Source organism: Loxodonta africana, chromosome 20 (genome assembly GCF_030014295.1).
Source record: "Loxodonta africana isolate mLoxAfr1 chromosome 20, mLoxAfr1.hap2, whole genome shotgun sequence".
Taxonomy (NCBI): Eukaryota; Metazoa; Chordata; class Mammalia; order Proboscidea; family Elephantidae; genus Loxodonta; species Loxodonta africana.
In genome coordinates, this window is record NC_087361.1 from 34,241,335 (window position 1) to 34,256,581 (window position 15,247).

At 37.0% G+C, this 15,247-nt stretch overlaps 1 pseudogene; it reads right to left on the reverse strand.

The window, feature by feature from the left end:
* Positions 1–851: 851 nt before the first annotated feature.
* On the reverse strand, positions 852–14,118 carry LOC135228328 (inositol hexakisphosphate kinase 2-like; annotated as a pseudogene).
* Between the last annotated feature and the right edge of the window lie 1,129 nt (positions 14,119–15,247).

A 15,247-nucleotide genomic window follows, 5' to 3' on the forward strand; every position in this document is an offset into this window, starting at 1 on the left:
GAAACTGTCCTGGCAAGGCTAGCTATTGCTCTTCCATCTCTCCCAAATTGGAGTGTTCTCCATGTAGCTAAGAGGAAGTAATACAGTTGTGTTTAAAAGACTGGAGTATTCACCTATACTGTGTAGGAAATTACCTACTTAATTCAATTACCCGGTAGAATTAACTGTCAGCAGTCATGTCCACCTGATTATTATACTACAGTTTTATATTAATAATTTACAGACTTTTATCTCACCTGCACTCATGTTCAGATTATTAAATGTCTTAAAATGTAACTGATTAATCAGTATTTGGTCAATCATTGTCTTGATTTTTTTAATAAAATGTATTTTTCTAATTACAGTTTTTAAAGCTGGGAGATCTGGTTGAATAAATGTTTATTTTCCTGAAGGTGTTTTGAAGATAAAGCTTCAAAAAGGCCTGTAAACTTTGCATATCTCTGTAGTTTGATATGTATTGTTGCATGAAAATCTTGTATATTGTAACTTGTTTTACACAAAATATTTAATAGTGGAAATTGTATAATTGTAATCAGGTAATTAAAAGTATTAACCAAATTTTTTAAAAAAGTTAATATGGCTATTACTCAATTTTATCTTCTTACAATTAACAAAAATATTTATATTGGAATGTTTGCACTTAGGGAAGAAAGAGCTGGCTGCATCATCAACTGTGGAATGTTGAGGAAATAGTTAAATAAAGACTCTGAGGCGGCTGGTGCTGGCTGAGGCCAGGGTTAACAGGCCTCTGTGAGTCAGCTTTAGGCCGCAGGGGCAACCCTCCTTAACTCCTCCTGGAAGCAGCACAGCTGGGACGTAGAGTCTCTCAGATGCTGGTACAGTGAGGAAGCTCACTCTCCACTCTCTTCCCTTATTTCTGTGACAACATCTATCAGGCTCTGCCCAAAGATATAACCAGTGTCCTGGTCCTTGTGCACCATGTTGTCCTCTGCATATAGCCTGCAGGTGGTGTGTGCGGAGCCGATCATGCGCATGTCCATTGAGCTGGTGCCATTGGGATTATAGGCATAGGCACCAGCAGTCTCGTCAGCTGACTCCCCTGACAGGTTCTCTAAGTTCTCAGCATCTGAGTCCAGAGCCAACTCCAGCCACTTCTTACCATTGTAGATGAGTAATAGGGTGCTCGAGTAGAAGCAGTAGGACTCCCGTCACTCTAACACCAACTTCAGCTCAGCCAACTTCTTGAGCACAGGGCCCAGGAGCTCATAGCATAGGCATGCCCATTGTGAAAGAACTGGAAAAGTGCCTTCTTGAAGCCTACGCTGACAGCTTCCACCCATGGTACTTATTCATGAACATGACCTGCCCACTGCCTATCTGGTACACCTGCATGCCACAAACGTGCACCCCAATGACTGCATATGTGCTCTGTTGGCACTTGAAGATCTGGTTGTCTGCTTTCTCCTCTGAAGTACTGTCACTGAGCTAGCATGTGCCCATCTGTCAGTGGTAGCATAATATCCATATGCCTACAAGGAAGACCAGTTAATAGGAATATTATTCAAATTTACACACCAACCACTAATGCCAAAGATGAAGAAATTGAAGATCTCTACCAACTTTTGCACTCTAAAATTGATCAAACATGCAGTCAAGATGCATTGATAATTACTGGTGATTGAGATGGGAAAGTTGGATGCAAAGAAGAAGGATCAGCAGTTGGAAAATAAAGCCTTGATGATAGAAATGATGCCTGGGTTGCATGATAGAATTTTGAAAGACAAATGACCTATTCCCTGGAAATACCTTTTTCAACAACGTAAATGGTGACTATACACAAATGACCTCACTGTATGGGATAGACAGGAATCAAACTGACTACATCTATGGAAAGAAATAATGGAGAAGCTCAATACCATCAGTCAGAACAAGGCCAGGGGCTGACTGAGGAACAGACCATCAATTGCTCATATGACAGTTCAAGTTGAAGCTGAAGAAAATTAAAACAAGTCCACAAAAGCCAAAGTATGACCTTGAGTATATCCCAACTGCATTTAGAGACCACCTCAAGAATAGATTTGATGCACTGAACATTAATTATTAAAGACCAGATGAGTTGTGGAATGACATCAAGGACATCATGCTGAAGAAAGCAAAAGGTCATTAAAAAGCCAGGAAAGAAAGAAAAGACCGAAATGGAAGTCAGAAGAGGCTCTGAAACTTGCTCCTGAATGTGGAGAGTATCTAAGGCAAAAGGAAGAAATGATGAAGTAAAAGAGCTGATCAGAAGATTTCAAAGGGTGGCAAGAAAGACAAAGTAAAGTATTACCATGACATGTACAATGACATGGAGTTAGAAAAACAAAAGGAAAGAACATGCTTGGCATTTCTCAAGCTGAAAGAATTGAAGAAAAATTCAAACATCAAGTTGTAAGATAGAAGGGTTCTGTGGGCAAAATACTGAATGCCTCAGGAAACATCAAAAGAAGATGGAAGGAATACACAGAGTTACTGTACCAAAAAGAACTGGTCAATGTTCAACCATTTCAGGAGGTAGCATATGGTAAGAATTGATGGCACTGAAGGAAGAAGTCCAAGCTGCGCTGAAGACATTGGCAAAAAACAAGGCTCCAGGGATTGACAGAATAACAATTGAGATGTTTCAACAAATGAATGCAGCATTGGAAGTGCTCATTCATCTATGCCAAGAAATTTGAAAGACAGCTACCTGGCCAACCGGCTGGAAGAGATCCGTATCTCTGCCCATTTCAAAGAAAGGTGATGCAACAGAATGCAAAAATTATCAAACAATATCATTAATATCACACATGAGTAAGATTTTGCTGAAGATAATTCAAAAATTGTTGTGGCAGTACATTGACAGGGAACTGCCAGAAAATCAAGCCAGATTCAGAAGAGAACATGGAATGAGGGATATCATTGCTGATGTAGAATCTTGGGTGAAAGCAGAGAATACCAGAAAGATGTGTTCACCTGTTTTTATTGACTATGCAAAGGCATTGGACTGTGTGGATCATAACAAATTATGGATAACATTGCAAGGAATGGGAATTTGGAACACTTAATTGTGCTCATGCAGAACCTATACATAGACCAAAAGGCAGCCATTCAAACAGAATAAGAGGATACTGTGATTTAAAATCAGGAAAGGTGTGCATCAGGATTGTATCCTTTCCACATACTTATTCAGTCTCTATGTTGAGCATATAATCAAAGAAGCTGGACTATATGAAGATGAATGTGGGATCAGGATTAGAGGAAAACAATTAACAATCTGTGATATGCAAATGACACAACCTTTCTTGCTGAAAGCGAAAAGTGCTTAAAGAATTTATTGATGAAGGTGAAAGACTACAGCCTTCAGTATGGACTTATACCTCCATATAAAGAAAACAAAAATCCTCATGACTGGACCAATGAGCAACATCATGATAATATTGGAGAAAATATTGAAGCTGTCAAGGATTTCATGTTACTTGTGTCCACAATCAACACACATGACAGAAGCGGTCAAGAAATCAAATGGTGTATTGCGTTGTACAAATCTGCTGCGGAAGACCCCTTTAAAGTGTTAAAAAGCATGTCACTTTGAGGACTAAGATGAGACTGACCCAAGCCGTGATATTTTCTGTTGCCTCATATGCATATGCATGTAAAAAGTGGACAATGAATAAAGAAAACTGAAGAAGAATGGATACTTTTGAACTATGATGTTGGTAGAGAATATTGAATATACATTGACCGTCATAAGAATGAAGCAATCTGTCTTGGAAGAAGTACAGCCAGAATGCTTCTGAGAAGCGAGGATGGCAAGACTTCGTCTCACATACTTTGGACGTGTTATCAGGAGGGACCAGTCTCTGGAGAAGGATATCATGCTTGGTAAAGTATGGGTCAGCAAAAAAGAGGAAGACCTTCAGCAAAATAGATTGACACAGTAGCTGCAACAATGAGCCGAAACATAGCAATGATTGTGAGGAAGGCGCAGGACTGGGCAGTATTTCATTCTGTTGTCCATGGGGCCGCTATAAGTTGGAACCAAGACAATGACACCTAACAACAATAACTACAACATGCTAGGTCCTCAAAAGCTTGAATATAGAGTTTCCATAGGACTTAAAAATTTGATTCCGAGGTGTATAGTCAAGAGAAATGAAAGCTTGTGTTTACACAAAAGCCTGTATGTGAATGTTGGTAGCAGTAGTATTCATAATAGCTAAAAGTAAAATAATCAAAATATTCATGATGAATGGACATTGCGCATTGAATAATTTAATAATACATTACATGTGGTATATGACTATGGTGGAAAATTATTTGCCCATTAAAAAAGAATAAATATTGATGCATGGTATAACATGGATGGATCTTGTAAACATAATGCTAAGTGAAAGAGGTCAGTCATAAAAGATCACATATTGTATGAAACCGTTTATGTGAAATTCCAGAATAGGCCAATCTCTAGAGACAATGTATATCGGTGGTTGCCTAGGGCTCGGGGGCTAAGGGTAAATGGGAAGTGACTACTAAATGGGTAATGTTCTAAAATTGACTGTGGTGATGCTTGTATAATTCTGTGAATATACCCCAAACTGCTGAATTGTACATTTTAAGTGGGGGAATTGTGTAGTATGGTAATGATATCTCAATAAAGGTGTTCTATATTACACTTAGCAAGAAACACACAGAGCAACTTCCATATTCATTGCTAACTGCATGGTAAGGGTCAAAATTAACAAATTTTTATTAGCATAATTATTTTTTATGAACTACCATAAAATTAAGAAGTATTTTCTACTTTCCTCCTTGAATGTCCTTCATTATGGTTAAAACAAACAGGAACATTTATCTAAGACATTCTTTATTAGCATATCTGCAAGGTGTTCTAATTTTTTTTAATGCAGTCAATATTCATTTTGATTTACTCCCCTATTTACAATTTCTAGTTAGGGATACAAGTCCTCAGACTTCCAGTTAAGACTCAAGAAGATAGAATTTGTTTGCTAATGTAGCCATCTCATTGATCAGCACTGTGTAGCCACAACTTTAAAAAGGATAAGCTTTCCTTGCTATTCAAAGGCACAGGTGGGTGTGCACTGGGAAATGGGATTAATGAATACTGGCTCTGGCACTCCGTGATCGTGCCTTTAGATAGCTATGCCTAATTAACTGATGCAACTCTCTGCAAATGAGCATTGAGGTAAACTCAGAGTTTTCTCACTTTACTTGAACAACTGGTTGTAGATATGGGAATAAATAGAAGAGTCAGAAATGTGTCTTCATGGTCATTCATTTTGCAATGTCACAAGTATTTCTGTGCATTGTAGTCTCATCTAATTCTTTGTTAGAAGGATCTGTTTTTTTTTTTTTGCCACAAGAGTATTTTATTTTAGAAAATATATAAGCATCTACCCAGTGGCCTTTAGGATAACCTACATCTTTCACAATTTACTGAAGTTGAAGAGGGCAGCCAGGATCTACCAACCCAAGAAATATGGTCAACATGTTTTGACCTCATGGAAATTTGCTGAGCTATTTTACCAGGGTCATCCTATCTTGCGCTCTCGTTTCATCAGCTCACTTCTCCAGAAACGTGAAACTGCACAAAAGGGAAAAAAGGTGCCCTGACCTGGGTGCGTATAGTACAGATTTCTGCTCTATGCCTTGTTAGAAAGAGTTCACTAAGGGTAGGAGGCCAAACACAGGCTCATAAACATCACGCTGTTTTCAATAAACCAAGAAAACATTGAACATTTCTGAAAGCTATGTAGGTATCAATTACCTATAAAAGACTAATTGTGGGCAATAGAAATTGCCAAAAACAAGGTTAAAAATCTGAACTGGCTGAGGTTTCATAGGAACCTAAAAAATAAACGAATTTGAAAAATATTTCTGGAAAAGAATAATCAATGTTTGGTGACTTTTTAAATGTATGGAGTAGCAGGAATTAATGTGGCTAGAAATTTCACGAGAAATGAATGATTTCCATATTAACTAATATTTGCAAATACTTTTTTTCCAGCGCTGAGAGAGTTAATCAACAGTAATGTGCATGTGATATACTTGAGAAGTTCCTTCACTCTCTTTCCAATTGTTTTGCTTCTAAACTTGATGGTATGTAATTTTGATTAAAAAAGGAAGAAATAATCAGATTGCTTTCTATGCCAAATTTGTTCTTATCTGGTTGCTATGACAATTCCCTTTGACAGTTATTTTTTCTTTCTTTTGTGGTTTTATCTCTTTTTGATGTTATAAAAAGAGTTTTCCTGGGTAAGGAGTTTGATTTCTGTATGCTTAAAGGATTTTTAAGAAATAGAAAAACTTGTAGCTGAAACCTCTGCATTCCAGGGTGTTGTGTCTTACTTAAGACTTAAAATGAAAAAGCTGTTATCTCTTGTAAAAAAAAAGAATGAAGTAGGTCTTTTGTGGTGAATCTAAATTTTTATTTCCTCCACGTTATAGGGAACTAATTGCATCCCCTGCCATTATTCTCTGCACATAAATGTGGCTTTCTGTACTTGATTTTTGTTTTATGATTTTGTCGTAGATTGCGTTAAACAATCACATACTTCCCTGTTTCTACTTCATTTAGTTGGGTGGATTTTAAAGAAGAAAGTACTTGAGTTTGAGTAAGGAGACTACATTTTTCATCCTACTTTTGCCTCTAAAAATCAGTCTGATCTTGGAAAAATCACCTGACTCCCTCTGGGCTGTGACTTCTTCCTTTTTAAAGAGGCTGTTAAACCATATGGACTTTCCCAGCTTTAAAACAACGTCACTGTTTTTCATTGGAATATTTGAGCTATCTTCTTCTTGAAGTATTTGTTAAGAATCCCCTTTGTATCTTGTATGAAATTAGAACAAGTGAGGTTAACAACTATTGATTAGTATTTTTTTTTTATATACCAAGCACATGGCCCATGTTCCTCCTGATGAACTAATGTCACATGGATTTTTCCAGGGAATCTTAATGTGCAGAGACATCATTCATGTCCCTGAACAAAGACATCTTTGCTGACCATTAAAAACAGAAGAAGGCAAGAATTAGATGGCAAGATAACAAGTTTGTTCTATCCAGATGACGCCAAATTTACTGCTTAGATGTTTTACCAAGTAATATTGGCTAGTCCAGTGGTTCTCAAACTTTAGCATGCGTCACCATCACCAGTAGGACTTGTTGAAATACCAGGACCTTGTCACATAGTTTCTGATCCCATCTGTCTGGAGCTTGGCTTCAGAATAGGCATTTAAGTATGTTCTTAGGCAGTGCTCACACTGCTGGTTCTATACCTGGATCACAGTTTGATAACTACTGAGCTGATCAATCTATAGTGTTCTTTAAAATTTTGAGGCATTTCCCAAACTGTAGCTAGGTCCTGCCTGAAACCAGTTGCTATGGATTCGATTCCGACTCATGGAGACAGCATGTGTCAGCATAGAGCTATTCTCTCTAGGGTTTTCAGTGGCTGATTTTTCAGAAGTAGATTGTCAGGCAAAACCCTGGTGACGTAGTGGTTAAGTGCTATGGCTGCTAACCAAGAGGTCGGCAGTTCGAATCCACCAGGCACTCCTTGGAAACTGTATCAGGCAGTTCTACTCCATCCTATAAGGTCACTATGAGTTGGGATCGACTGGACAGCAGTGGATTTGGTAGATCATCAGGCCTTTCTCCCAAGGTGCCTTTGGGTGGACTGGAACCTCCAACCTTTTGATTAGCAGCTGACTGTGTTGTTTGCATCACCCAGGTCCTCTAGTATCTGCCTATGAGGGTATAAATATATATTTTTGAAAGCCATACACCAATGCCCACATCATTGTTGTGTTTCATTCTCATTTTGTGTGATTATGTGGATTACAATTCTGTTGAATTAAGAAACTGCTCTTCAGTCCAGATAACCTGGAAGCTGATCACAGGCTCAAGTTGGAGCCCCATCGAGACCTTATGTATAAAAAAAAAAAAAATACAGCAGAACAAAAAGTAGCCCAGTCCTGTGCCATCTTTGTGGTCTTTGATATGTTTGATATATTTAAGCCCATTGTTGTGGCTATTGTATCAAGTCATCTCATTGAGAATTTTCCTAGATTTTCTGATCTTCTAGTTAACTTATGCATACACCTTCTGAAACAAATTCATAATTGTCTTCCAATATCTGTTCTTCCTTTGTTTTAGCAATTAGACTCACTGAATATTGAATGAGCACATTCAAAAAAATTCTAACTAGGTGTGCTCACGTAATCTGACTAATTTCCAAGTAATACACTTCTTAAAAGTCTGTTTGCCCACCATTTCCTCTTCCCACCCTTTTGCTGCCTAGAGCACAGACATGGAGGTGGTGATTCCTTCAATATATGGATGAGAATGATACTCTACCAGAGGCATATTATCCAATAAGCAAGGTAAACATGGGCTTATTTGTGTTTACTAATCTGCAGTGAACAGACTGTAAGCACAAGTAAGCCTGTGCTTACCTTGCTTACTGGGTCTTCTGTCCCTGTCAGGGATTGTGAATTTTGAAAGAGGCTTTCATTCTGTAGGAAGGTGCTGTGGGTTAGGAGAGACAGATGCCAGCCATACCTAGAAGCAAAATCTTTGATGTGGTGAAAAAATATGAAATTGTTCACTACAGATTAGTAAGTAACCGCAAGTAAGCCCATGCTTACTTACCTTGCTTACCGTAAGGTAATCTGCCCATGCCTGCTCTAGGCACATTAAGACCGAAGTAGTGGGCCCCTGAATGACCTCATAAAGCAGAGCCGCCTTGCTTTCTGGACTTCCACCAGCTTAGATTTTATGTAAGAAAAATGTTTCTATCTTTTTTAAGTCATTACTATTTTTGTCTTTGCTAAATACTTTCCATATTGATAAAAAATCAAACTGTCTTAGGATGAAAAATCATTTGTATAAAAGCATATGAGTGAAAGTGATAAAAATATGTTAAGATACATTTTATGAATTCTTTATATCCTACACCTACAATAGAGTAGAATTCCCTGAAAATAGTTACATAGCCACAATTTGTCATTTATTATAAAATATGTATTATCTCACTTAATTTTCAAAACAAACTTATTAGATTCTGAGGTATATACAAGATAAGTAATTTGCTTGGTGTCACATATGTGCTAAATGGTGGAATAAAGATTTGAACTGAGATTACCTGGTTCTAAAATCAAAAGTTATGTGGTCAATGTCTTCCAAGTTTTATGAAATTTTCCTTGTTACAGAATTTAAACCGTGAAGCTCAAGAAAAAAACATTCTAGGCTGGATGATTGCAAAAGTGATCTTCTAGAACATAATTAAATTTTTATTTTTTGCATCTTTTATCTGCATATTTGTTTTGGAATTCTTTAATTGCCCTAAATTTTCCAAAGTAACTGTCTTAATTCTCTGTTTTCCCTACAGTATAGTCTAATATGATCTAATTTTTTTGCAGCAGGTATTTTCTACCATCTTAATGAGCATTTGGGAGGTCACTGAGCAGCTTGGCATTGTGTTCCAGGATGATGATAATGACAGTGAAAAAGCTAGATATACCATTGTTGATATGGTTAATTCAGCTGTACAAAAATAGCTCTGTGTATTGACAAGGATTCAAACTGAGTAGTCATGGATCTTGGATAATTTGAGTGCATCACAGGCAGGACTTGCTCATAACATTCCAATCAAATTGTACTTTAGATGTGTGAGAGCATCGCAAAAGTCACTGGATTTCGAGGTGGAAGTCACAGCCTAGCATCATTATGAGGACTATATGTATGTTTATGTAAGTATATGTGTGTGTACACACACACACACACACACACACACATTCTTGTTTTCAGTATACGATCAAACCGTCAAAATCTGTTGTCTTTGCCTACTAAGTTTCACAATGGGATTGTCCATTCTGGCACAATTAACTATCCTGTTCAGGGCCTTCCTATTGTGGCAGGTCAGGTTTCTGGAACATTGTCAGAGCTAGGACAGAAGGCTTTAACGACACCTGCCGGTGCTGTGAACAAAGGAGTATTGCATTTATACAGTGGTTTTCATCACAGGGTTTCAGTTAGCCTCAAAGGGGAATGCAGAGCTCCTATTCACAGGCCAGGAGAATGCATTTCTTTTCAAAGCTCAGCAGGTGACTCACCTATATTCAATGTCATATGGACTACCCTCCTGTTTCAATCCCAGAAGGACCAGAAAAAGTGATTTTCTATGTAACATCTCAAAACCCCTTTGCCCATTGTCAGTGTGAGAGATAGTTCTACATAATCACATCTGGAAGGAATTGCAGAATGTGCAATGTGACTGAGTACAAAAATTACTTTCATTTAGAAGGATATTAGACGGTTCTTATTCAGTTAAGATAAGGACAACCAGCGACGCAAGCCAAATGGAGCTATTTAAAGAGAGCGTGTAGCTGCTTCTCTGGAGAAGCTATATTTTTAGTAGGCCAGTCCTCAGAAAACATGATTATTATTTTGACAAAATAGCCTCATTTTCTTTACAAGGATCTGCATGGAAGACTGAATGAGTTATTAATTGATTTTTTTTTTTTTTTTTTTTTAGATTTCTGATCTGTCTAAGGGAAGTTTTTTCAGGCAGCTAGTGCTCCTGTTTTAATTCCTCATCATCGCATCCATTTCCCTCACCTCACAGATGTCTGAACGTATTCCATGTATCATGATAGTGTTGTGTAAAATGTAACCTGACAGGAATATTTAAAATTGTTCAGAGCTGCACTGAAGGAACTGGTGTGCCTTGTGCTGGCTGTCTGTAGTGTGGTGGGCATATTTTGGCTTTTCATACTCACATTGAGAATAAAGTTGAGGGTTCAGACATTGCAGGTGGGCTCGTGTTAGGTCCCTTCTGGCCATTTCAATACAAACAAGAGCCCAGCAATGAGAAGGAGAACAAGGGAATCGGCTGTTGGCATTGCTGGGGCATAGACACAGCTGCTGAGGCTTTGTCTCACAGCGCAGAGTAAATCTCAGGGAATTTCCTCATAAAAGACAAAGAACAAGCACAGGGGAGTCTTAAAATAAAGGCAATGGAATCTGAAAGGTGTCAGTATAAGTGGTTTTGAACAAAAGAACATGAAACAATGTTCACCTTAAGAATCTGAATTACCTTTTGCTTTTCAAATTAAGTAAATGGAAAAAAGAAAGAAAACAATAGAAAAAAAATACTTCAGTTTAAAGAAAAGATGAAGTAATGAGATGGTGAATATTGGGAAAGATGAGAGTAAAAAGAGAAATTTTGATCTGGTGTTCACTAATCTGAAATTATACCTAGAAAATGCTACCGTTTTCAGTAAATGATGGCACTTTCAAAATTTATTTTATGAATAAAAAAAAATAGTTCCCAGAAAATTAATTATTTAATACATGCATTTAATGCACATTTTTAAAGCATCTATTATGCACAAGGTATTTTATTGCCGTGATATATATTGTTAAAGTCCCTCCTGTAATTCAAACCTTAGAATTTTTATAATAAGAGTTCTAGGCCTGATTCTATCAAGAGTTATTATGGGCTCTGTTTTTTGAATAAATTACCTAATTTATCTTTATCTTGATTTCCTCATGTTAGAGGAAAGAGATAGGCAAAATTATTGTGGGTGCCCTTTCCAGCTTTGAGATTCAATAATTTATTACCATAAACAGTGGTATCACAGCAGACTCACATTCTGCACCCTGGCAGCCAGCGTGTATTCACTCTTCTCTTTGAAATATGCTGAATGGATCAGTCTCTTCTGAGATTTTTAAGCCACATAATGTTATCTGGTTTTTATTCTCACCCTATCCTCAGAATATATTTATAACATGTCTGGGATGAAAGAATTGCAAAGTCAATGCATGTCCAATATTGAAACTAGGAAGAAAACAACAATGCGAATCTTCTGTCAATGATAGATAGGTCCATAGCACCTTCTTCATACTCATTTATTTTACAAACAATACATTTTACAAATACAGAGTAGACTATTTTAGGAATTTTAGTGTGTGTATTTTAGATACACAGGTACTATATATGATACACTACATAATATATGTTGTTTGTTATAAAACACATTGGATGTTTGTGTAGTAGCTTATTGTTTAATTTGCATGCCTATGGCCTGAACTGTTTTGGATTAATGATGCTATTGAAATTTAAACAGCTTAACTCCACAAGGTTAAATGATTGAAACCAGACCAGATCTAGGCCTGCCATCTCTTCTGTGTTTTCTATTACTTATCCTTTCTGTTTTATGTATTAAGTAATGGGATATATAGAATAAATTTGCATAATAAAAATTCAAACCTTTAAAAATATTGTTACCTGACAAAATACATAAATAATGAAGAAACTCCAAAATCCATATGTCATCACTGAGACCACCAAGATATTACTATTCTCCATTAAGATAAAAAAATACCATCTTGTCTCCTGATCACAAGATTCGGGCCGCCAAGACATCACAGTTTAGTGACTCAAGCCCAATGGATTGCTGTGCATTATTTCAAATGACTCTTCAATGTTCACAGTGGTGCACTTGTAAAAAGCATGCCATTATTTTTAATAAACCTTTTAGAATAATTCTATTGTTTAGATCTTCTGTTGTAGGCTTCTGGATAAATATTTGCCCTTGTCATTAATGTTTATGTTTTACTTCAATAACGCAGCTCAGGGTGTAAGTTCATAACTGATAAAATTCTCTCATCATATTCAGTGTAGGACTTTCTGCAAAATGGTTGCTCAGTAAATTCTGCTGGTGTGACAGAAATTTTCCATGATACTGTTGTTTTGCACCACAAGCTTTTATTTTTTCCACTGCTTTTCCCACTTGGAACTAGACGAGGCTTCGGATGTAAATAGCTCATCATTTTGACCTATTGAGGGCCAGTTGGAAATTTAAAGAAAGTCGTGATAATTTGTTCTGAAGAAAACTACTTTATGAATATGCAAAATACATTATGTGTCTGTTTGAGAGACTCAGTTAATTTACAAAGCATTGCTTCATATAACAATTTACAAAGCAGTTCGGGGGAAACAGAAGCTAGTGGCTGAATTGCAGAGAGTACAGCTAGTCAGTGAATGTTATCACCTATGTAAGAAACAGCAAGCAGTGACGACCACCATTTTATACTGTGCTCATCACTTCTTTTATAGAGCAGGCAATAATCATAGAATCGAGGGTGGCACAGTCATCAAATTAATGGTGTTGCTACTTCAACGGGAGTAGACATAGAAGCTAAATGCTACAGAATGGGAAAGACTAAGACCTTTCTCCCCTCTAAGAAATTCGGAAGCTGACTACCCATGACTTATTCATTATCACAGATATCCTGCATTTGCCATATAGATAGCAGGAGGAAACATCAGGTTAAAGACAAATAGAACGATATACTACATTCAAAGGTAAAGAACAAGTACCCACTAGAAGTAAATGCCTGATAGCATTAGTGAAGAATTACGTCTTGAGATATGTTTATATTTGGTCTCTATTATTTTTTTCTCCCCTCCATCTCAAGCAAGTAACTAGGTGGGGAAGGCTTGAAGCAGAATAGAAAAAAAAAAAAAAAAAAAAAAACCTGCTTGAAGTTAATTGTTCTTCCAGTTGAATAGACTTTTCCTGGATCTCTGTAGTGAAGGAAAGAGAGGAAAAAACAGTTACAGGCAACAAGAGGAGAGATTTCTTGCAAATTGGAAAGAAGCTGGTTGTCAGATGGGTTCCATAAGTAGCAGCGACTCGTGCCCCAATCTGTGATAATCCCTAAGTGAGGTGATAAGTCCCCACATGGTTGTGTTGGGTGTTAGGTGCATAGTACATTAAGAGGCAGAACCCTAGGCATAAAAAAAAAAAACATGTCTATGTCTCAAGCATGGAAGCAGCAGAGTCACTAGAAAAGATTAGCAGGGACAAAAGACATAATGACAACTAATGTGGATGGATGAGTAACCACTGGGTGGTAAGGTGTTTGCTGCTATACTTTGATGCTATGTGAAGCCCAGGAAGCTCTACACAACCATGGGAGAGGGAGAAAATCCCAAAACCCCAGTAATGACGAAGACCAAATTTTATACCACTCCCTACCTTCACACAAAGAATAAGAATATATTATGGATTAAACACTTGATTTCATGGACCTGGATTTACGTTTGCCGCCATGCCTAACTGAAATATAGACCAAGGAAACCAGACTTATGAATTACAGATTTCAGACCAGACTTGATGAGGCAAACCTGAGTGTCTAGAAGAGCTTCATGGAGAAGATGATATGTTCATAATTGTAATAAGACACTCACAGAGCTACCTGACATTAGTGGTATGCGAAGCAGAGGTTAATGATGCCCTCTGGGAATTTCAAGCTCATGTCTCATGGAGGACTGAACTCAAAATCATGATGATTCATAACAACCAAATATTCTATAAAGCTATTATTCTATGCGGATAAAATAATTCATTTACTGATCTGCTTCTGTAGCCAGGTTTTTAATATGCTTTGACATAAACATCAGTTATTTAGAGAGAAAATAATAACAAAGCCATAAGCTACTGAGAATTAGAAGGAACTTTAAAAAATATCTAATCCCACCCGCAACCAAAGCATAAATTCTCTTGACAATATTCATGATGGATAGACAACTAGCAACTCTCTGACCAGCAAGTAGTAAAAGCTTACGGAAAAAGGGCTAGAAGCTCCTAGGCTTCCAACTATTTCCTATAAATAGAGGCGTCTGGGGGTTCTGGTGCAAGGAGAAACTGAAGGGCGTTACTTGCAAATGTCAGACCCTAGACATGTTTTTCCATTCTAGTGATCCCTTACCTCTAAGTGACTCTGTGTTTTGTTGGGGATTTTACAATGCCTGATAGAATTTTGCTTTGTCATATAGAAATGTGCTCTAACTTAAAAAATGCTATATATTGAAAACTTCAGTTTCTGTAAAATGAAGTATTTATTTCCTTCAGAAATTCTGAAATTAGAAATTGCATACACAAAATATTTCAGTGAAGAGGTCATAGCATTATTTGTTCTGGGTTTGTTCCTTTTATTTGAGCTATCTCCTTAAGTGGTTGACAAGTAGATCAAAGAATGGCATTAATTTTTTATGTCATTTCTAGGTCTTCTTCGGATTTTATTATCTATAATAGAAAATATTCCTGTAGATTATTTTTCCTTAGTTTTATTCTTTAGTGAATATGGGGGGAACATCAGTTTCCTGTTACTGTATATGTGTGTAATCGGTTTAAGTAATACGACAATTGTGTGGTTAAGGCACTATTATGCTGTGGGCAT